Source organism: Macaca nemestrina, chromosome 8, assembly GCF_043159975.1.
Source record: "Macaca nemestrina isolate mMacNem1 chromosome 8, mMacNem.hap1, whole genome shotgun sequence".
Taxonomy (NCBI): Eukaryota; Metazoa; Chordata; class Mammalia; order Primates; family Cercopithecidae; genus Macaca; species Macaca nemestrina.
The window spans coordinates 134,282,775-134,304,001 of record NC_092132.1 but is presented as its reverse complement, the minus strand read 5'-3'; the positions used below and the strand labels follow the sequence as shown (position 1 = coordinate 134,304,001).

At 49.4% G+C, this 21,227-nt stretch overlaps 1 protein-coding gene across 1 annotated transcript in view; it reads right to left on the bottom strand.

Annotated features, from left to right (window-relative positions):
- LOC105482117 (leucine zipper tumor suppressor 1) overlaps positions 1–20,858 on the bottom strand; it is a 58,605-nt gene extending 37,747 nt beyond the window's left edge. The window contains exon 1 of the mRNA XM_011742058.2: positions 20,619–20,858. The gene's annotated coding sequence lies outside the window, so the exon portion shown is untranslated. The remainder of the gene's footprint in view (positions 1–20,618) is intronic.
- Between the last annotated feature and the right edge of the window lie 369 nt (positions 20,859–21,227).

The window sequence follows — 21,227 nt, the reverse complement described above, 5'->3', positions numbered from 1 at the left end:
TGGCTGGAGTGCAGGATGGAGGGACTCAGGGTCTTCTGGCTGCAACTTCAGGTCACAGAGGAGAGACTAACCAGCTGTGGCCACTGCACATCTGGCCTGAACAGCTACAACATCCTGCCCGCCCAAATCCAGGCCTCTCCATTCCTTCAGGCCTAGGATCAATGGAAATCTTCCAAGTCAGCAAATCAGGCTTCCACCAGAGGCAAAACCAACTGAATATAGGAAATCTCAGGGTTGCCCAAGCAATAGATGCCCCAACCCCTCTTTCCTGATGGTGGAGTAGAAATGACAATGGATGGGAGGTCAGGCATCTTGGACTTGAACTTGGTCTGCTGGGCCATTGACTAGTTGTGTGGTCTTGAGTGAGTCATTCTCTCTGGGGCTTCCTTTCATCATCTCCCCTTGGGCAGCTTCATAACCGCTCTTTCCAACTGAGAGACCCTGGCTGGATCAGCAAACAAACACACTTTGAGAAGAGAGAAAGGATTGTTGGCAAATGCCCACCAGCAAGTTCAGCCTCATGTTGAGGAAGCACGGGCCATGCCAGGGCCATTTAAAAGGGAGTCACTGGATGAAGGACTGGGCTAACAGGATGAGCACAGACCAAGGAGGACCATTTCTGGGAGACCAGAGCACAGCTACCCTTCTGAAGATAACCAGATCAGTGTGGAATAAGAGCTGGGAGCCCGCAGCCATCAGAGCAGGGGATGAGAAAGAAGGAGCTTATTGTTTGTTTTTGTTTTAATCGCAGGATTAGCTAAGAGAGGGTAAAGGCATGCACATTTCACTTTTTTTTTTTTTTTTTAAATGGAGAGAGAGTTGAGAACCAAAAGCACAAGGGACTGTGCTTCACTCGTACATGTACATTGTCCATGGATACCTGTAGACCTGACCTCGGGGTACCAGGCCACGCTCTGTGGTTCTCCGCTCTGCATTTGCTCGTTTTCACCCTCTCTGCTCCCTACCTTGGGGCCTGCATCATCTCATGCCTAGTGTGTAATGACAACCTCCAAGGCGGCTGGCTTACCTCTTCTGCCTCCAACCCATTCTACACAAAGGTCATTCTAAACACAGATTTCAGCACTTGGGTCACTCATCTGCCTGATAACCTTTTCCTGCTTCCATAGCCTATCTCATCAAGAGTCATGCTCCCATCTGATAGTCTTAGAAAACCTCTCCATTAAGTGGTGAAATGAAAAGTCTGTGATCGAAACTGATCTTACAACTACTTCCTCATAGGGAGAACTTGGCCAAGCCTCTTTACTCTCTGAGCCCAGTTCCTTATCTCTGAAAATGACATAAAGAGCTCACAGCTGGTGACCTCATAGGCACACAGTGAGGATCAATGATACAATGGATGCAAAGCGCTTTACAAACTCTAAAGTGCAGTACCACCATTCCCATCCATTCAAGTCTCTGCAAGATGGCTTTCTTGTGGTTCTCACATTGTTTCCCTCCGTAGAGATTCTCCCTCCTTTCACTCATCAGGAAAATCCTGCCCTTGTGAGCTCACCAACTTCCACACCTTGATGCCTTCCTTCACTGACCATATCCTTTAGGACTGAGCCTGCCACCCTGACCTGCCTCAGTTCTTCCACGTGTAGATAGGAGTTAGTGAGCCCCACTATGTCTCTGGGGCTTACCCATAATCTCATTTACTTCTCACAATAAATTAATATACAAAAACCAGCTGAACTTCCATATACTCGCAACAAATAAATCAAAAAAGACATTGAAAAACATTTAATTTACAAAATGTGTATGCTTGGGAATGAATACAACCGAAGTGGGGTAGGACCTCTACCCTGAAAACTCTAACGTATTATTGTGATAAATTAAGTAAAATCTATATTAATGCAGAGATCTGCCAGGTTCATGGTTCACAGACTTGATAATCTAAAGATTTACATTTTATACACATTGACCTAGTGACAATACAATCACAATCAACATCCTAGCAGCTTAGACATTAAAGTGCAAAGGGGCAAGAATAACCAAGACCATTTGGTAAAGAACTAAGCTGGAGGGTGTATGTCAACAGACAGCAAGACTTAATGGTAACTAAAACAATGTGGTATTGATACAGGTAAATAAATTGACCAATGGAACCAAATAGAATTCAGAAACAAACCCAAATACATCAGATCACTTGATTTATGAAAAAAGAGACATGGCGGGGCAGTGAGAAAAAAAAAATGCTGCTGGGTCAACTAGTGTCCATTTAGGAAAAAGTAAATATTGATTCCTACTTCCTACCACACGTGAACATTTCCAGATGAGTGTAGATATAAATGCAAAAGGTAACGCCCTAAAGCTTCTAGAAGAAAACCAAGGATAATATCTTCTTGACCTTTGGATAGGCAAAAGTTTCTTGGCCAGGTCATTAAAAAAGCATTATTCTAGAGGAAAAATAGTAATAAATTAAGAATTTCTCTTCATCAAAGGTCTCCACTTGGAATGAAAAGGCATGCCATAGAATAGGATATATCTACAATACACACACTTGACAAAGAACTCATTATCAGAATATAGAAAACAATTCTCATACATCTCCAATAGAAAAACAGAAACCAAATTTAAAATGAGCAAAAGATTTGAACAGGCACTTCATAAAATAGGACATGCTAATTGACAAAAATATATAAAAAGGTACTGTGAGTACTGATTAGGAAAATGTAAATTAAAAATCATAATTAAATACCTACCACTAGGCCACCATTCAATGGCAAAATGAAAAAGTCTCATAATACCAAGTGCTGGTGAGGATGTGAAGCAGGTGAAACTCTCATACACTACTGGAGGGAGTGCAGACACGCTCAGCCACGCTATGAAAATGTTTGGCTGTGTCTATCCAAGTTGAATATAAGTCCAGCAATTCTACACGTAGATGTACACCTGGCAGAAATGGCCACATGTGTTCAATTAAAGACCTAACAGTTTTGTGAGTAAGAGTCCCAAACTCAGAATGGCTGGAGAACTAAATGCCTATGCACCATAGAATGAAAGGGCTGGGATTCATGTGTAGAGTGAATCCCAGGGCACAAATGACAGCATTGCTGCTACAATCACAACATGGACCAGTTTCACAAACAACATGTTCTGTGCAATTCCATTCAGTAAGTTTAAAAAGAGGGAAAAATTATGGTGTCAGGATGGGGAGTAGTAGGGATTAGCAGAGGAAGACAAGGAGTTTCTGGGGGTACTTTTAATGTTCTATCTCTTGACTAGGCTTCTATTTATATGAAAAATTTGCAAACTTGTCTAGCTGTTCACCTATGGTTTGTGCACACCTCTGTATGAATATTATACTTCAATACATGGATTTTAAAAGATTATCACAATAATCCTACGAGGTGGTTCTTTCTGCCCAATTTACCAATCAGGAAACATGTCTCAGAGAGGACAAGAAAGGTATTCAGTGCCAGTCACTTGGAAATGAGAGACAGAGCAAGAATTCAAGCCCATGCTGTGTGAGTTCCTAAACACCATCTCCTGACTTTACATGGAGTACTGTCCACCCTTTCACGGGGCCCAGCTCCTCACTGGAGCTTCGTGCCCCAGAAGGCAGGGACTCTAAACTCCTATATGTTTGCTGCCAGCACAGAGCTGGACACTGCTGCTCAGCGGATGCTCAGCAAGAAGTAAAAGGTGAGAGTGAAATGTAAGCTCTTGCCCACCTCATTCTTCTTTCGCTCTCACCCTCTACTCTTCTTTCCCTTACTGGCTCTAGAGAGGGTCTGTGAGCTTGCCCTGGCTGTTGACCCTGCCTTGCTCCTCTGCAGAATCTGAGCCGTCTCCAGGACAGGGAGGCCACAGCAATGCTCCCAGAACTCAGTCCAGAGGGAGAAGAGTGAGTGAAGGGGAGAAAGAATGCTGCTGCCCGGGCCCAGGCATGGTGGCTCATGCCTGTAATCCCAGCACTTTGGGAGGCTGAGGCGGGTGGATCACCTGAAATCAGGAGATCGAGATCAGCCTGATCAACATGGTTGGTGCAACCCCAACTCTACTAAAAATACAAAATTAGCCGAGCATGGTGGCACATGCCTGTAATCCTAGCTACTTGGGAGGCTGAGGCAGGAGAATTGCCTGAGCCTGGGAGGTGGAGGTTGCAGTGAGCTAATGGCGCCACTGCACTCCAGCCAAAAAAAAAAAATGCCAGCCGGGCGCGGTGGCTCAAGCCTGTAATCCCAGCACTTTGGGAGGCCGAGGCGGGCGAATCACAAGGTCAGGAGATCGAGACCACAGTGAAACCCCATCTCTACTAAAAATACAAAAAATTAGCCGGGCGCGGTGGCGGGCGCCTGTAGTCCCAGCTACTCAGGAGGCTGAGGCAGGAGAATGGCGTGAACCCAGGAGGCGGAGCTTGCAGTGAGCCGAGATCGCGCCACTGCACTCCAGCCTGGGCAACAGCGTGAGACTCCGTCTCAAAAAAAAAAAAAAAAAAAAAAAAAAAAAAAAAAATGCCACCTGGCTTCTTCCCCTCCCCTAGGCCAGCCCACCTGCAGATGGGCCATCCCCAAGCAGAGGGTGGGGTCCTCTACTCCTTTGCTAGGGGTGGTGAATCCCAACTGTGGATCTGCCCAGCCCCCACCTCCTGCTTCTCTCTGCCCCACGTGCAATCCTGACGCCCGCTCCGTCTCAGCCTTACAAGCTCCTTCTCCTTCTCAAAGAGGAGTGAAGCTTTCCTGGTGTTGTCAGCTCAGCCAAGCAGAGCTTGTCTTCCCACTGTCTCCCTCCCTCCCCCACACAGCTGGGAGATTCTGAAATCACCGCCTCGCTGCAGAATCAAGACCTGGATGTTGTCAGGAGCCTCTGCAAAGGCTGACTGCCAGCGTCCCACGTCTCAGGAAGGGGGTGGCCACTGCTCGGGAGAGGCTGCCTGGAGACAGCCTCCCTGCCCCGCCATCACCTCTGGCCAGAGGCGATGCCCAAGTGGAAACAGCAGTGCCCAGTCCAGTGGGGGAGGACACAGCTTCCTCTTGGGCTTCCATTCACTGTGTGTGTCCTGTGCACTAGGTACAGGACTACGTACGACACACACATGATCTGGTGCATGCCTCACCCCAACACTGAGAGGGGGGGCACTGTTACTACCCTATCTGATGGATGCAAAAAAACGATGCCTCAGGTTTTATATCTGGCCAGTGGCAGTACCCAGCTTCAAACCTAGGTTGCAGTCAACAGCAGTCCAGCAATACACACAGAGGCATCGAGCACACGGCTCTCCCACCACTGGAGCCCCTGGCACCCCTCTTCCCACAGCTCCCCTGCTCCTCTAGAACTCACCCCAACTCTGTCCCCAGCCCTCCCCTCCTCTGCCTCCCCTGTGTCTTCCAACCCTTCCCTCTGGGTTCAGGCAATCCCTTCATTTAATCCTCTTCCCCCAAGTCTTGGGCCACTACTTCCATTTCCTTATCTGTAAACTGGAGCTACAAGTAGTATCCACCTCATTGGGTTTTGGTAAGTAATGAGTAAAATCTTATTTGTAAAAGAAGATATAATTAAGAGCTTAAAAATAGCAGCTGGTTTTTTTGTTTTTTTTTTTTTTTTTTTTTTTTTTTTTTTAGACATATGGGACTTGGTGACTTAAGACACAGCGGGATTGCTGGGACTCAAACTCTTTTTACATTTGTCTCCAACTTCGCAGGGCCCTGGGCTCTATTTCTTCTGGCTCGTTATCTAAAGAACTCACAACAATGCCATTTGGGGGCTTTAGAGATTAGATTTAGAAAAACAGATTCGTAATCATGTATCGATTGTTTGCGGGAATTGCTCTTAAAGTGCTTGGAAGTCACCGATCTAACCAACAGATGAAACATTTCCTGAGGACAGACCCTCCTCTCTGGAGGCATCCTTCTATCATTGGGTATGGAAACAGATTTGCCTGCAAAGGCTGAGCCCTCCCTGATCCTTAGGAGAAGTGGGCCAGGCTCCTGCTACCTCCTCCTGCGGAGTTCTGTCCTGCCCCCTCAGAAGCTCGGGTCTGGGCAAGACCCCGAGACCAGCACTGCAATTAAACCACATCCACAATTGGCAGCTGCCAGTAGATCCCCACCCACCTCCTGGTCCCTCTGCTGCCCCAGGGTCAGGCAATGGAGCACAGTTCTCAGCTGCTGGCAGGAAAGCAGGGAGGGCTCTGGGTTTGCGTTGCCACTTCCTCTTGTCTTCTGTCCTGGGACCTCCCTAAGACCCTCCCGGGTGGAGGCTTATTAAGCAGGGACCCTATCGCAGCACCATGATTTCAACTCTTGGCAGGCTTCCCTGAAAGCATTTTATGCCAATGCGAGTGAGGCCTAATTCCAGGCTGCCTGAGTTTAACAAGTTCCCCATCTCTCATCAGCTGCCGACTCCCCAAAGCAAGGTCAAGTGGGAGTTTAATAGCTGTTCCTGGGACTGTGCAGAGGGCAGCCCTTTGAACTCGGTGTCTCAATCCCACAGGTGGGAGGTTCCCACCACGGTGTAATTTCGAGGGGGAGGGCCGAGACTGCCTGAGGGGAAGTCCCACGGCTCCCCCGGTTCCAGGCAGCTCTTTGATATCTCCTGGAGCACTCCTGGTGCTAGAACCAGACAGCTCTCAACTGAACTGGCACAAGTAACAAACGCAGCATCCCCTCTCCTAGGCATTCCTACAAGCCACGCGAGCCCCGTGTTGGTGGAGACGCTGCCTTCTCCCCGGCAGATACCAACATGTTAGAAAGGAGAAACCGTCTATGGCCCTACCACGCTGAACACGCCGGATGTCATCTCATCTCGGAAACTAAAGCAGGGTCGGGCCTGCTTAGGACTTGGATGAGGGGATGGATAAATCGCTGGACTTTTGACGATGCAGGTTTTAACATCAGATCGGAGCCCTAATAGCTGTGTGTCTCAACTGTCTGTAGCTGTGTGTCTCAACTGTCTGGGCCACGGCATTAACGGGGAAAAGTTTCCTCCACTTTAAGAAAGAAAAAGACAAAGAGGAGAAGGAAGGCAAGGCGGAGCTCTCCTGGAAGGTACATTAAATCATTAAATGCCAGCACGCCTGCTTCACGTAGGAGGACTCGTATATGTATTCCTGGTAGGGAATGTATGTCCAAAACACCAGCATCTTCTTCTCAGCCCACCCAGGCTGCCCCCATCTAGTTTGATACCGTTTAGGCAGAATAACTATTTCTCCAATTTTCCAGTGCAGAATTAGACTATTTAACTTGACTTCTGCGTTCTCCTATGTGAGACTCTGACGGATCTATGTCCTCTCCCACGTGTACAACCCCCATAAACTGAACTAAGAGAGAAGTTTCATTTTATTTGTTTTTCTTTCTCTCCCTTTCCTGACCTTACGTGCTACATAATCCAGAAAATGATCCAGATGGGAAAGACATTGGCTTTGAAGCAGGAGGAAGGAGGAAAGAGGAAGGAATAAAGGAAAGGAGAATAACCCTACTTCTGTCCAGCCGCTGATCGTGGGGAGAAATCTCCCTCCCCTAAAGTCCGTCCCATGCACGGGCTCGAGATGGTATTGTGGGGTCCTTCCCGAGGGAGGACAGAAGCCCAGCTGACTTGGATGGCCTCCCAGCCTTCTCCCCTCACTTCCCCTACTCCTGCAGCACATCTGGCGTAAGTCAATCTGAGCACGACACCCACTTTCAGCGCTGAGTCCTGACCTCAGGACACTGAATGGTGTCACAGCCACCTGTTCTACATAACTTCATAGGCTTTCAATCTATTTTAACGCAGTCAGATTGACCACATAGATGGAGCTCCAGAGTTATCAAGGTACAAATGACTCCTTCCCATAATGTTTCCCGTTAAACCATCTCCCTTTGCCAGAGTAAGCAGATAACAGGATAAAGAGGTAGCTCCACAGGCAGCACCACCTGACTCTAAAGTTGTCCCTCCCTGACCCCCTGGACACCTGCCTCTACCAAGCACTCATAAACCTCCTGCACAGGCAACTCAGTCACATGCATGGTTTCCTCCCTTCGGAACTGAGGGGAAGAGGGTGAGACTAATATTAACTGAGCTTCTACTATGCTTCATGTGCTTTCACTTCTACTGGCCACGTAATTTTCATAAAAATTCTACATGAGACACAACACATTTTAGAAATGAGAAAATTGAGGCTCAGAGAGGCCAAGTGACTTGCCTGATGTCACACAGCTAACAGGTAGCAGAGCCAGGATGTCTCTCGCCATTGTTCCATCTGCCATTGAGCACCCTTTCTGCAGAAAGTAAAGATTGCCTTGCTGAGAGATCGTCTGTCTCCATGCTGACTTTTCTTTGCAGCACCAATTATCTATTTCTAACATATTTTACACATGAGAAAATTGAGGCTCAGAGAGGCCAGGTGACTTGTCTGATGTCACACAGCTAACAGGTAGCTGAGCCAGGATATGAACACTGATCTATCTGATTCCCAAAATCATGTTTTTTTCCACCGTCCACTCCCAAACTGGGCCTCGGGATGAGCTCACAGGAAAAACCTCATGCCTTGTCTTTAGAACTTACCTGCTCTCTCCACCTGCTTCTGAGACTGCCAGCCAGGTGAGGGTGAGCTCCTCTGGGAGACCAGGGGAGGCTGACATGGGTGGAGGTGTTTCCTGAGGAAGGCTCTGCCTCCAGGGGTCCCCTCTCTGGAAACCTCATGGGACACTGCTACAGCTTTGTCCCCTCCCTTGGCTCGCCGGGTTTTTAGAAGGCAAGATGAAAACGCCTGAGCGGGTACCAGGCTGAGGAATCTTCCAGAGGAAGGTGGGAGATGCTGTTCTGAGAGTCTCATGGCAGTAGGCAGAGGGACCCCTGGCATCCAGTGTGTCTGAGATTGAGGGATGTGCCACCTCTTCTGCCCTGTCACTGACATCCCACCTGGCATTTGGACACACATCTGCCTCCTGTCTGGAAATCTCTCCCTACGTGGTGTCGCTCTATGGGTGGCTAGCCCTGCTGACTGGCACCCAGCAACCCTTCTGTTTTGTTTGGGTTTGGCTTAAGCTGTGCACATATGAGAGAGGCAGAGAACTTGCTTTTCAGTTTTGAAAGTACCGACTGTTAGCAACTGCGACCAGCACAGCCTTTGCTGTCACAGAACCCTTAGGACAGAAAAGGCAGAGGAACAGACGGAAATAAGATGCCTCCAGCACTCAGCGAAACAAGACAGAAGAGTGGCAAGAAAAATACAGAGCGCTGTATCAGCTGTCACAAAAGTCCAAGGGCTCCTTTGACTGGGGTAGGGAGAAAAATCTACCAAGATTGAAAGCCTCTTTCTATTGCTGTGTTCTCGTATGGCCCCTGGGCAAATCTGCCTACCATTGAGGTCTGAGGGTCTGATGAATTCTGCTGGCTCTTCAGTCCTCATCCACCGACCCCACAGCATGTTCGTAGAAAGAGCCCTGATGTGGACCATCGATCCTGGCTCTGTCCTGTCCCTCAGACATGGGACCCTGAGAAAGTCCCCTCCCTTCTCTGGGCCTCTATGTCTTCATCTATATAAAAAACAAAAGCCCTCTGTGCTTTCGTTCAGGTCCAAAGCAAGGAGGTATTATCCATCCGTCCCATTAAATAAATAATCCTGGGCCCAACATCTTGACCTTGGATTAGGAACTTCTCTCTCTTTGAAGCCTTGGTCACCCCAAATATTCCCCGGCTACAAGAGGTCTCTGGGAACCTGTGCTATCAACTAGGAGATATGACACGAACATGGGTATTCTAATAATGGTATTTCTAGAAAGAAGTCTCCCCACCCTTGAATCTGTTCTATATTCCATTGCTAGATTCACTTTCTAAAACCAGAGTCTGCTCTAGGCCGCCCCTCTGCCTCTGACTTCAGTGGTTCCCTGCTGTCTACCAAATAGCATGCACTGTCTCCAGCCGAATATGCAAGGTGGGTATGCAAGGGCCTCCTCAATCTGACTCCAGCATGCCTTTCTAGAAACGTTTCTTTCCCCACCACCTGCTCTTCCCTATCTTGGCCACCCCTCCACTTCGTCTGCCTGGAAATCACACGCAGCCCTCGGGGCTCTTCTCCAGCTCTGTATCTTCCATGAACACTCGGTGCTGATTCTGTTGTGTAGAATGATGTTTTTCTGGATGTGCTGTCTCACTCCCAATACCGGACAAGTGACTCGTTGTGGCAGGGTCTGTGGTTGCTCATCTTGCTCCTGAGGGTAGCACAGGGCTGGACATGAACTAGCCTTCTGTGACTTTAAAAGGATGGAGTTGAAACAGAAAGAGATGGGGGGCGGTGGCTCCCACCTATAATCCCAGCACTTTGGGAGGTTGAGCCTAGGGAGATTTCTTGAAGCCAGGAGTTCAAAACCAGCCTGAGTGACGTAGCAAAACCTCATCTCCACAAACAAATTTTAAAATGGGCCACGTATGGTGATGCCCACCTGGGGTCCCAGCTACCTGGGAGGCTGACGTGGGAGGACCACTTGAGTCTAGGAATTCGAGGCTGCAACAAGCATGGATTGCACCATGCACTCCAGCCTGGACAACAGAGCATGACTCTGCCTCAAAAAGCCTAAATAAATAAATAAATAAATGAAAAAAAAAAGAAAAAGAAAAAAGAAAATGGAAAGAACTGGGTTCCTGGGGTATGATATAAAAGTTCTTGGCAGTGAGTACTTGTATGTGTGTGTGTAGGGGAGACAGGGAGAGGATGTGGATAGAGTGGTTTTTAAGCATCCTTTCAACCCTGAAGAGTTGTGTTTGCATGTAGAGTATCTGAAGTTTTTTCAGCACAGGCTCTTTTGTGTCCCGACAAATCTTAGGACCCTAGAGTTGGAAGTCCTGTCTGTGGCTCTAGTATAGAAGTAAGTCCAACATCAAGAAAAAGTTTCTAAGTCAACAGATGTCTGAGGTACTGGTAGAAGCCCAGAGAAGCCAAATGTCTGGTGCTTCTAGTTTGATAGATGAAGAAATCCTGTCTTGGGAATAGACACACATTCTGCCCACACCTGCCCCACCAGCCACCAGCCGGCTGCAGAGCCTTTGAGCGGGGCCAGCTGCGGGCCTGGCAAGGGGAGGAGCCGAAGGCAGCTGGGGAGTCCTTCCCAGGCCTCCTTCAGGGGCTGGCTCGCTTTACAGTGCAGGTGGAGGCTGGGGGCTCCTCCTGGCTCCTCTTGTTTTCCCCACCTGCCTGCAGTGTGGTTTGTCTGCTGGCGCCACGGAGGCGTTGGGGCTGGGGGAATTTGATAGGCAAGGAGGGGGAGGCTGTCTCCTCAAGATGTGAGTGCCGTTCAGTCCATGCTTCCCTCCCTCCTCCCCTTGCACTGAGGAAATGCCCTTTGCGGTGGCGGGGAGCAGGGAAGAGCTGAAACTGGAGTGTCTGAAGGTTGCAATAAATAAGGGAAGCTACCCTGAGTGTGCTGATTGTCCTTTTGGACCTCTGCTGCCATTGATCATGGGAGACAGAGGGAAGGGCAGACCCCACACAGGTACCTACAGACACCAGGCATGGGGGTGCCTCTCTGGAAGGTCAAGGGCAGCCTCAGGGCTCATCCCCATATCCCTCAGGGCTCATCCCCATATCTCCCCGCCTCCCTAGCTGGGGAGGCTTCTGTTCTTGGCATTTTCCTATTATCTCCCCCAAGCAGAGTGTGGGAGGCAAGGAGCCTGGGTTGAGGGCCCCAACAGGTCCCAAGCCTGCTTAGGATGGCATGAGTTCCCTTTCTAACCTCTCCCTGGGTGCCTAAACAAATGTTATCAGTGACTCAGAGAGCCTCCTGTCAAGGTCAGTCTGCCCTGCCTGACGCTGTCACTGCTGCCTGATGTGAGAACCGATTCTGCTTCCTACCTCCTGCTAGCCCCGGCACCATGCCTGGGCACTGGGCATTAGATGAGCTATCAGTAGAGCCCGTGTGCCAGGTGGAGATCACCCCGAGCCTTCTGCACGAGGACCGCAGGTCTCTTAAGTTTCTGCTTTCCTGGCTGGTCTGTTCTGCAGTGTAACCCTTTCCCTCCTTGGAGCTACCCACTGACATTGCAGACCAAGCCCTGTAGTTTCCCTTGCAATTCCGTCTCCTTTTGCTTGCCTGGCTTTCCAATTTCTGTAGCCCTTGAGTGGCACATTGAGATCTGAAGTGGCTGGGTAGAAAGAAGCACTGTGGGCCTTAGTGCCATCCATCTCAGCCATTTGAGACCGAGCCCTAGAGCATCCCCAGGTCCTGGTGCTATGTATCAGATGTGGGACACGCTTTCTCTTTCAAGGGCCTTATAATCTATGCTGGGAGAGAGGATAGAGATAAAAAGCTAAATACGAATACACGGGAACAAGTGCTCAAATGGGAGTGACAAGTACGTTGTATGCTGCAGAATTCAAGGAACAGGGAGTTCACGGAGGGCAGAGCCCTTCTCTTCCCATGGCTAATGTCCTTTCCTGCCTCCAGACCAGGGGTGGGAAGTCACTCAGTAGCAGGTGGACCCCTCTGTCTTCTCCCACTGAGCCAGGACCCGCTCACCGATAACGCTCCCCCAATCCAGTGTCACTGGGGTCAGCAGGGAAAGGTACTGGCAAACCCCAGGCCTTGTTTCCCTGCCTCCTTCATGCTGTCTTCCCTCCTTCCCTCTCTCCCCTCTCCTTGCATGTCTATACTCAATTCTCTCTCTTTACAGCAGGAATATAATGTTCGGCTGCTTTACACCCACTCTCTGAATGCTGCCAGCGAATAATGACTAAGGTGGTGGGTGGAAGTACAGCAAGTTGAGACCAATTTAGCAGTCCAGGGTGCCAAGAGGAGGGTGATTTAGCAGCAAATGGCTTTGCAGCAGCAAGAAGAGTGAAAATGCCCCCCAAGCCAACAGGTCAGGGAGCCAAGTGCACGGCCCTGCCCTGGGCAGGGATGGCCTCAGCCACCCGACAGGTTATTCCGTGAGGTCAGATTCATGCACAGGAATGGGAGGGTTTGAGAACAATGCCCACTCCCAACCCCATCTCACCTCCACTTTCAACCTCCTTGAGGGGCCCCAGTTCTTGTACCCCGCTCAGGCTGAACGTCTCACCTAGACTGGTCCATCCTCTTCCTACAGAGTGTCTGTAACTCTGATGGGCTCGTGGCTGCCCAAAGACTACCCCGGGCATGGTATCAGGGAGGGGCTGTCTGAGCTCACCTCAGACCATGCCACAGGTAGGCAGAGGTGTGGATCTCCTGGGTCCTGACATCTTGGGAGTCTCTGAAGATTTGTGTAATGTCATGTACATGGGCTTGTGAGTTTGGGTATCACAAGAAAGCATGTCTCAGAGGGAGAGACGATGAGAGTGGATGAATGAAATGGATGAATGTGCGTGTGCGTGCACGCGTGTGTGCAGGTGTGTGTGCCTGGGCTCTGGCACTGGCCTGAAGGCAGCCCTATCTTCTCACACAATGATTAACTGACATGAAGCACTTCTATTGGCGATCTCCATGAGGCAGCTCTTTGCTGTCTTTGTTCCAGGTGCTGGATGCAACCCACATCACATCTGTTCAGACACCAATTTGGCCTGTCACTTAGTAAGAAAAATCACCTCTCTGCTGGATTGATTAGAACAATTAGCTTTAGCTGTTAGCTAACACACACATTCCCTCTCTGCTTGTCTTCTGTCTCCATCTTCCGCCTCCCTTCACTCTTCTCCTTCCCACGATGCTCCATCCAATTCTCTTCTCACCTGGGGGCAGCCTCCATGTGTGATTACCCCTGAAGTCTGGTTTCCACACACTGTTGAGCTACCAGTGAAGAGACTGCTATCCCATTTTAGTTCAGAACTAACTTGCTCACAGACAAGGTGGAAACACTGAAATATATTATGCAATTAAGGTTGGCATTCCAATGAAATGTCGTTAATTCAAATTCTGTGGAGGCAATATTTGTTCTAATTTCAACGTGGAGTGGACTAAACCTTTTGAATTGACAAGCTATAAAGAAAGAACTGATACATGATAATTTTCATTCCCTAAAGCAAATCCCAAGTAGACATTCCATTATCCTAGCTACATCCTAGTTTATTGTGGGTTTTTGTTTGTTTGTTTGTTTGTTTGTTTTGAGACAGTGTCTCCCTTTGCAGCCCAGGCTGCAGTGCAATGGCGTGATCTCGGCTCACTGCAACCTCTGTCTCCCGGGTTCAAGTGATTCTCCTCCCTCAGTCTCCTGGGTTGCTGGGACTACAAGCGTGCAACACCATGCCCAGCTAATTTTTTGTATTTGTAGTAGAGATGGGGTTTCGCCATGTTGGCCAGGCTCATCTGGAACTCCTGACCTCTGGTGATCGGCTCACCTCGGCCTCCTAAATTGCCGGGATTATAGGCATGAGCCATCGCGCCAGGCTCTAGTTTATTGTTTATTGAACTTAACATATACGCATCACAAGCACTTAGAAGAAAGGGAGATGGGGGCTGAAGAGAGCACAGAAAAAGTGAAGAAGATTCAAATGCCCTCCTCATGCTTGAATTACAATAAATGTGAAAGTAACTGCATTCTTATAATTTTAAAAATCTCTTTTTCTTGCATATTAAACACCAACAATTTGATGAGCCTAAATCCATTTAATTAGTGAATCGCAATGACTTAATAGTTATAGCCCAAGATTGAGAATCAGAACAGCTGGTGTTCAAATCTCAGCATTCTTCTTAAAAATCTTGCATAAACTCCTTCACCTTTCTTTTATTTATTTATTTATTTATTTATTTATTTATGAGACAAAGTCTTGTTCTGTCACCCGGGCTAGAGTGCAGCAACATGATCTCCACTCACTGCAAACTCCACCTCCCGGGTTCAAGAGATTCTCCTGTCTCAGCCTCCCAAGTAGCTGGAACTACAGGCGTGCAGCACCACATCTGGCTAATTTTTGTACTTTTAGTATAGACAGGGCTTCATCATGGTGGCCAGGCTGGTCTTGAACTCCTGACCTCAAATGATAAGCCTGCCTCGGTCTCCCAAAGCGCTAGGATTATAAGCATGAGCTACTGTGCCCAGCCCTCCTTCAGCTTTCAAAGGTACACTGGGTTTCCTCATCTGTCAAATGGCAAAAGGAATCTTCTCACAGAGTTGTTGTGAGGTGTAAATAATAATAATAATAATTTTATTCCCCTTTTTACAGTGTAAAGTCCTATACAAGTAAAAAGCGCTATTGAAATCATTATTAAGGAAGTCTAGGGATGGCGGAAGTCAGTGTCCAGCAGGAAGCAAGAGTGTGAAGCTCTCTCTGAAATATATTATGTAATTAAGGTTGGTATTCCAATGAAATGTCATTAATTCAAATTCTGTGGAGGCAATATTTGTTCTAATTTCAATGTGGAGTGGACTAAACCTTTTGAATTGACAAGCTATAAAGAAAGAACTGATATATGACAAATTTTCATTCCCTAAAGCAAATCCCAAGTAGACATTCCATTGTCCTAGCTACATCCTAGTCTATTGTGGGTTTTTGTTTGTTTGTTTGTTTTGAGACAGAGTCTCGCTTTGTAGCCCAGGCTGCAGTGCAGTGGCGCGATCTCGGCTCACTGCAACCTCTGCCTCCCGGGTTCAAGCAATTCTCCTGTCTCAGCCTCCTAGGTAGCTGGGACTACAAGTGTGCAACACCATGCCCAGCTAATTTTTTGTATTTGTAGTAGAGATGGGGTTTCGCCATGTTGGCCAGGCTCGTCTGGAATTCCTGACCTCTGGTGATCGGCTCACCTCGGCCTCCTAAATTGCTGGGATTATAGGCATGAGCCATCGAGCCAGGCTCTAGTTTATTTTATTGAACTTAACATATATGCATCACAAGCACTTAGAGAAAAGGCAGATGGGGGTGAAGAGAGCATGGAAAAAGTGAAGAAGATTCAAATGCCCTCCTCATGCTTGAATTACAGTAATTGAATTACTGGGTGCGGTGGCTCACACCTAGAATCCCAACACTGGGAAGCCAAAGTGGGAGGATCACTTGAGGCCAGGAGTTCAAGACCAGCCTGAGTGACATAGTGGGACCCTATCTCTGTAAAAATTAAAAACAATTAGCCGGGTGTATTGGTACTCGCTTGTGGTCCCAGCTACTCGGGAGTCTGAGGAGGGAGGATTGGGGATCACTTGAGCTTAGAAGGTCAAGATTGTAGTGAGCTGAGCCGTGATCACATCACTGCACTCCATCCTGAGAGAAAGAGCAAGATCTTGTCTCTAAAAAATAAAGAAACAAACAAAAAAACCAGCGGGAGAGACACAGGATGGAAACTGCAGCAACGCAGCAGGCTTTGCCAAATGGTAAAGGGAGCTAACTAGCCGTAAGCTCACCAGCTATGCCCAACTGTAGCTGACACATCCCCATCAACTTCTCCAATCCTTAGAGGAGGGGATCTGGAGGCTAATCTGCACACTGGCTGGAGGCAGTGGTGAGAGGTGAGAGGTTGAAAACCTCCCATTTCTTATGCACCACCTCTGTTTGGTCTGGGTGGCTGGCCAAACCTGGCATAAGGAGGCAACAGGCCCTGGCTAGGGTTCTTGGAAGAGAGAGCCCTGTCTCCTCAGCTCTCAGCTTGTATCTTGGAGCCGTGAACTTGACTTCTGCTTCGCTGACTCCCTTCCTACCCTCCTCAGGTTCAACTTCGAGATTCAGTTCACGGCTACCTCCTCCCTGGTAAGGAAGGTTCTGGCTCACCTGCCTCCTGCTGAGAAACTGAGAAACTGCTGTATTCAAAGTTAGTATTTTGATTGCAAAAACCACCAATTACTTTTGCACCAACCTAATGCAATCCAGTTTTCAACTTACTTATCATTGTTTACGTGTGCCAATTCTTCTTCCCAACCGTCATCACAAACTTTAGTCTCAAAGCATTATTTATTTCGTCTTTTTGGCTGTTGTTCCCCACTCCCTGGCACCTCACACGGATAAGACCTTTAATAAATAGTGAAATGCAGCGTTTTTCAAACTTGATCAATGATCTTTAAAAGGAAAACTTACCGTGGACCCCCGAGAACACAGGTTGTAATTCCAATATGAGAAATAACAGGGCGATGGAAAGGGCATGGGAGGACAATCATCTGACCGCGTGGCCTTGGAGAAATCATGGCCAGATTACCTCCCCAAACATGGTAGCAATTCACACTCTCCACTGCAGGTCTAGGAGTGTCCATTTCAGGCTTCAAACTGTAGCAGCACAAAGATCTATTCAACAGCAAACTCAAAGAGCTAATATGTAAATCACCTCAAGATTCCCCAGGCAGTTGGATACTCCTTTGTTGGCAAAATCCCAGAAACATCTCATCATTGCCCTGGAACCATCTGGCCCCTGGGGCTCCAAGTGCAGGATTTAAAACCCCAGGTCTAGGTCACACCTAGAACCTCCCCTTCTACAACTGTGTTTGTGGGTTGATTACCTGGAGATAGAGTAGGTGGGGGCGAGGGTTCCCTCAGGCTCCCCGAACTGTTGGTGGGGCCTGAGATGGCCCCATCTAGGGAGAGGTCTTGAAGGAGCTGGCCCAGTAACAGAGGAAGGAAAGTCAGTGGCCACTCTAGCAAAGGGCACCCATGCAGAAATCTACTGTTGGGAACAGTGCTCCTGCCAAAGGTCTCTTTCCCCTCACCTTATTAAACAAGCATTTACTAAGGGCGTACTCATAGTATCTACAGAAAGCCAACACTGTATTTTGAGCTCGGAACTCACGACGCAATCTCTGCTTCTAGGAATTTTGTAGACTTCTCAGGAGCCAGTGGGTAAATGCTATAATATACTGATATGACGGTAGGGACTCCGCGGAAGGTACCTGACCCAGAATTAAGGAAAAAATAGGGGAAACTTTCTTGGAGGAGTTGATCCCTATGGTTAAAACCCACAATGGGGCTGGGCGTGGTGGCTCATGCTTGTAATCCCAACACTTTGGGAGGCTGAGGCCAATGGATCACTTGAGGTAAGGAGTTCAAGACCAGCCTGAGCAGCATGGCAAAACCCCATCTCTATTAAAAATACAAAAAATTACCCAGGTGTGGTGGCAGGTGCCTGTAGTCCCAGCTACTTGGGAGGCTGAGGCAGGAGAATTGCTTGAACCCGACAGGTGGAGGTTGCAGTGAGCCAAGATCGCACCACTTCACTCCAGCCTGGGTGACTGAGCAAGAAATTGGGAGCCAGTTAAGTGGAGAAGGTAGAGAGACCAGGCAGGAATATTTTACGTAGAAGAAACAGTGTTCCTATGTTCAAAGGTAACAGAATAACATGGACAGAGCCAGGGTCCAGAACCTTACTAAGCTGATCTCAAATCCCTGCCCCTCGGTTTTGTAGCCTGGCTAAATTACCTAACTCTCCTCATCTGATAATTATACATACCCTGCAGGGCTGCAGTGAAAATTAAATGAGATAATGAATAAAAAGTCCCGGGCACACAGTGTATTTAGTGGTTGGTATTAAGTGTTACGCTATTATCCATTACACTAGTCTATAAGGTGCTTACCCATATAGGTTTGTCATCATTACATTATTCATCTTCCTAGCCTCACTGCCTAGCCCAGAGCCCTGCATTTGGTAGGCACCCAATGAATATTTATGAAATGAATGTTGAATAAGCACAAGGCATATAAATAAGTTTTCAGGATTAGAAAGCCATTTATATACGTCTGGAGCCCATGTATAGCTTTGCTATACACGCTGACCCACGGCTTCTCAAAACTGAAAGGCACATCTTTCCCTCACACACTCCCAAAGCACTGGCTTTCCCCAGCACACCCCACACAGCAGCACTCCTTCTATGATAGCACCCCTGTCCCACATCGACCCAGGCACACACAGTTGGGGGCACTTCCTGCAGACAAGCTGAATTGCTGAGACAGGTTTACTTCGTGAAACACACAGTCGCTGCTATAAATGTTAAATAACAACCATCTTCAGCACATCAAATGTCCCATCCTCCCTTTTGCTTGCATATAGACACCCACAGAGATGCCCTTTCTTTTTCTACTAGTTTTCTTCTCTTCTTAAGCAGATTGAGCGCCGCACACTCACATCCACCCAGCTGAGACCTCTTACTAGGACTCCCAGTTGCTCCCTCCCATTAGCTGTAGGACCTCAGGGAATGCCTTTCCCTTCTGATGCCTCCGCTTCTTCACTGGCAGGCACAGAGAGCCCACCGGGCCAACCTGGTAGTTATGTTGTGAGGATAAAGGAGATAACATATGAGATAACGTCTATGATGAGCAGAAAGCGCCTCCAAAGAAAAGCGCTGGATAAATACAAGGTGTAACGCCACGCCTGATTAGCCTGTATGCTCTCTGCCCGCAGACTCCTACCCACAGACTATGTTCCATTCCACTCTTAAACATAAACACCTTTCCCCTCTGTAAATGCTATCTCTAATACCCATATGCGCACACTCTTCAGACACCTCCATACTCCCTCTGGATGCCTGCTGAAAATTGTTTTTGAACTTAGAGAAAGCTCAGGTTACAAACACCCTCTTGCCCGCAGACTCTTCTCAGGGTCTTGGTGCAGGAACTGCCAAGCAGATAGCTCATCTCTTTGTGGCTGGGCTCCTGGGCTCCCAGCACTCCTATTAGGCTGCACTTCCAGCAGAGTGTGGGATCCTTATTAGGAGCAGCGCCTGCCCAGCACGGTCCAGAACTCAGTGCCTCCTCAGTAGTTTCCCAGCGCCCAGGACCAGAGAGCAGAGAGACTGACGGCAGCGGGACGGCGTGGAGGGAATAAGCCAGACAGGAAACGCTTTAGGAGGCCAGATCCCTAAGCACTTCTCATTCCTGGGAAATTGAGGACTGCGAAGCTAACAAGTCTGGAGCACTTTCCCAGGCCTGACATACTCGTGGGCGAGCACAACACTCATTTGCTCCACAGTTCAAACCTTTCCACTTGGAGCAGGAAAGAGAAACATCACCTGGCCCTTGGTGTCTCGGGGGTGCCTGTTGCTGCCGAGCTGCGACCTCTGAAGCCTCTCCAGCCAGAGCAAAGCCTGTAGCAGGGTGGAGGGGTGAGGTCTGGCTGCCTAGGGTGGCGGTGGAAGAAGTGAAGTTAGTGTGGTGCTCTGTGTGTGCGTGGTGCTTTGACTAAATTCCTGAATTGCACACCCAGGACCGACCCCAGGAACCTGTAGCCCCAGGGAACCACTTAGACACTCCGATATACCACCGTCCTCTCTAACCGTCTCCCCCCGTATGACTTATTCCTTGAGGTAAACCTTTGAAATATCTCGCTGCATCGCACCGATGTCCTCCCCACCGGTGTGGACACAGCTTATCCGCAAAGTTCCAGGCAGCGAAGTTCAGCGGCCCGGCGCGACCGCCGGACCTTCTTCCTGCGGCCCCTGCTCCTGCGGCCTCGCGTCCCCACGTCCCACTTCTTCACCTCCGACACCAGTGTCACCTAACACTGACGTCCCCGCCAGGATCAGCATCGGGGCTGGAAATAGACGAGCCCCGTCTGCAGGAGACACGGAGACAAAGACAGGAGGACGGACGCACCTTCAGGCACCTCCTCCGGGCCGGGCCGGAGCAGCGGCGCCCACCCTGCAGAGGGGAGACCCTGACAGCTCCACGCGGAGACAAAGACACCTCGACAACCACGGACACAGACAGACAAAGACGGACGGACGCGCGGACGCACGGACGGGCCAGCCCGGCACGGGGAGCTAGTTTTCCCTCAGCCAGGGCAGCAGACCCTCCAGGGGCGGGGAGACCCCCGGCCACCGCATCTTACCTGCCCCCTGCGCCTCGGGCGCACTTGAGATTTTTTTTTTTTTCCCAGTGTTTCCCGGTGTGTTCTCGTCTCTCTTTTTCCAGAGCTGCTGAGCGGGCCGGGCCGGTCCCACCGCGCGGGATGCAGCTCCCGGCTCCTACTCGCCGGCCGAGGCAGGCAGAGAAACTTTCGGCCTCCCCGCCCGGCTGCTGCCAACCCGCCAGCTCCAGGCGCGCCGGCCTCTGCGCGGGTCCCGGAGCCTGGGCGGGGCGGGGCGGGGAGGGGCGGGGCCGGCCCGGGGCGGGGCCAGCGCCGGCACCGCTGATTGGCAGCGAGCGCCGGCAGCCTGGTTTGTGCCGCTCCGCAGCCTTTGTTCCGGGCTGACAGCTGGGGCTGCCGGCGACCTCGCTGCTCCTTCGCGCCCGCGGCCTGCGCGGGGTCCCCGGTCCGGTCTCTCTGCTCTCACTTCCATCAGCCCCATCGGGCGACCCTGCCCCCTCGGTCTTCCTTTCTTGCCTGGCCCCCTTTCTCCGGTTGTTCCTGTCTTGCTCTTTACGCATCCTTTTTTCCCTTTCATTACCTGAAATTCTTACTCCAGTTTTTTTTTTTAATCCATTCCGTCTCTCGTTC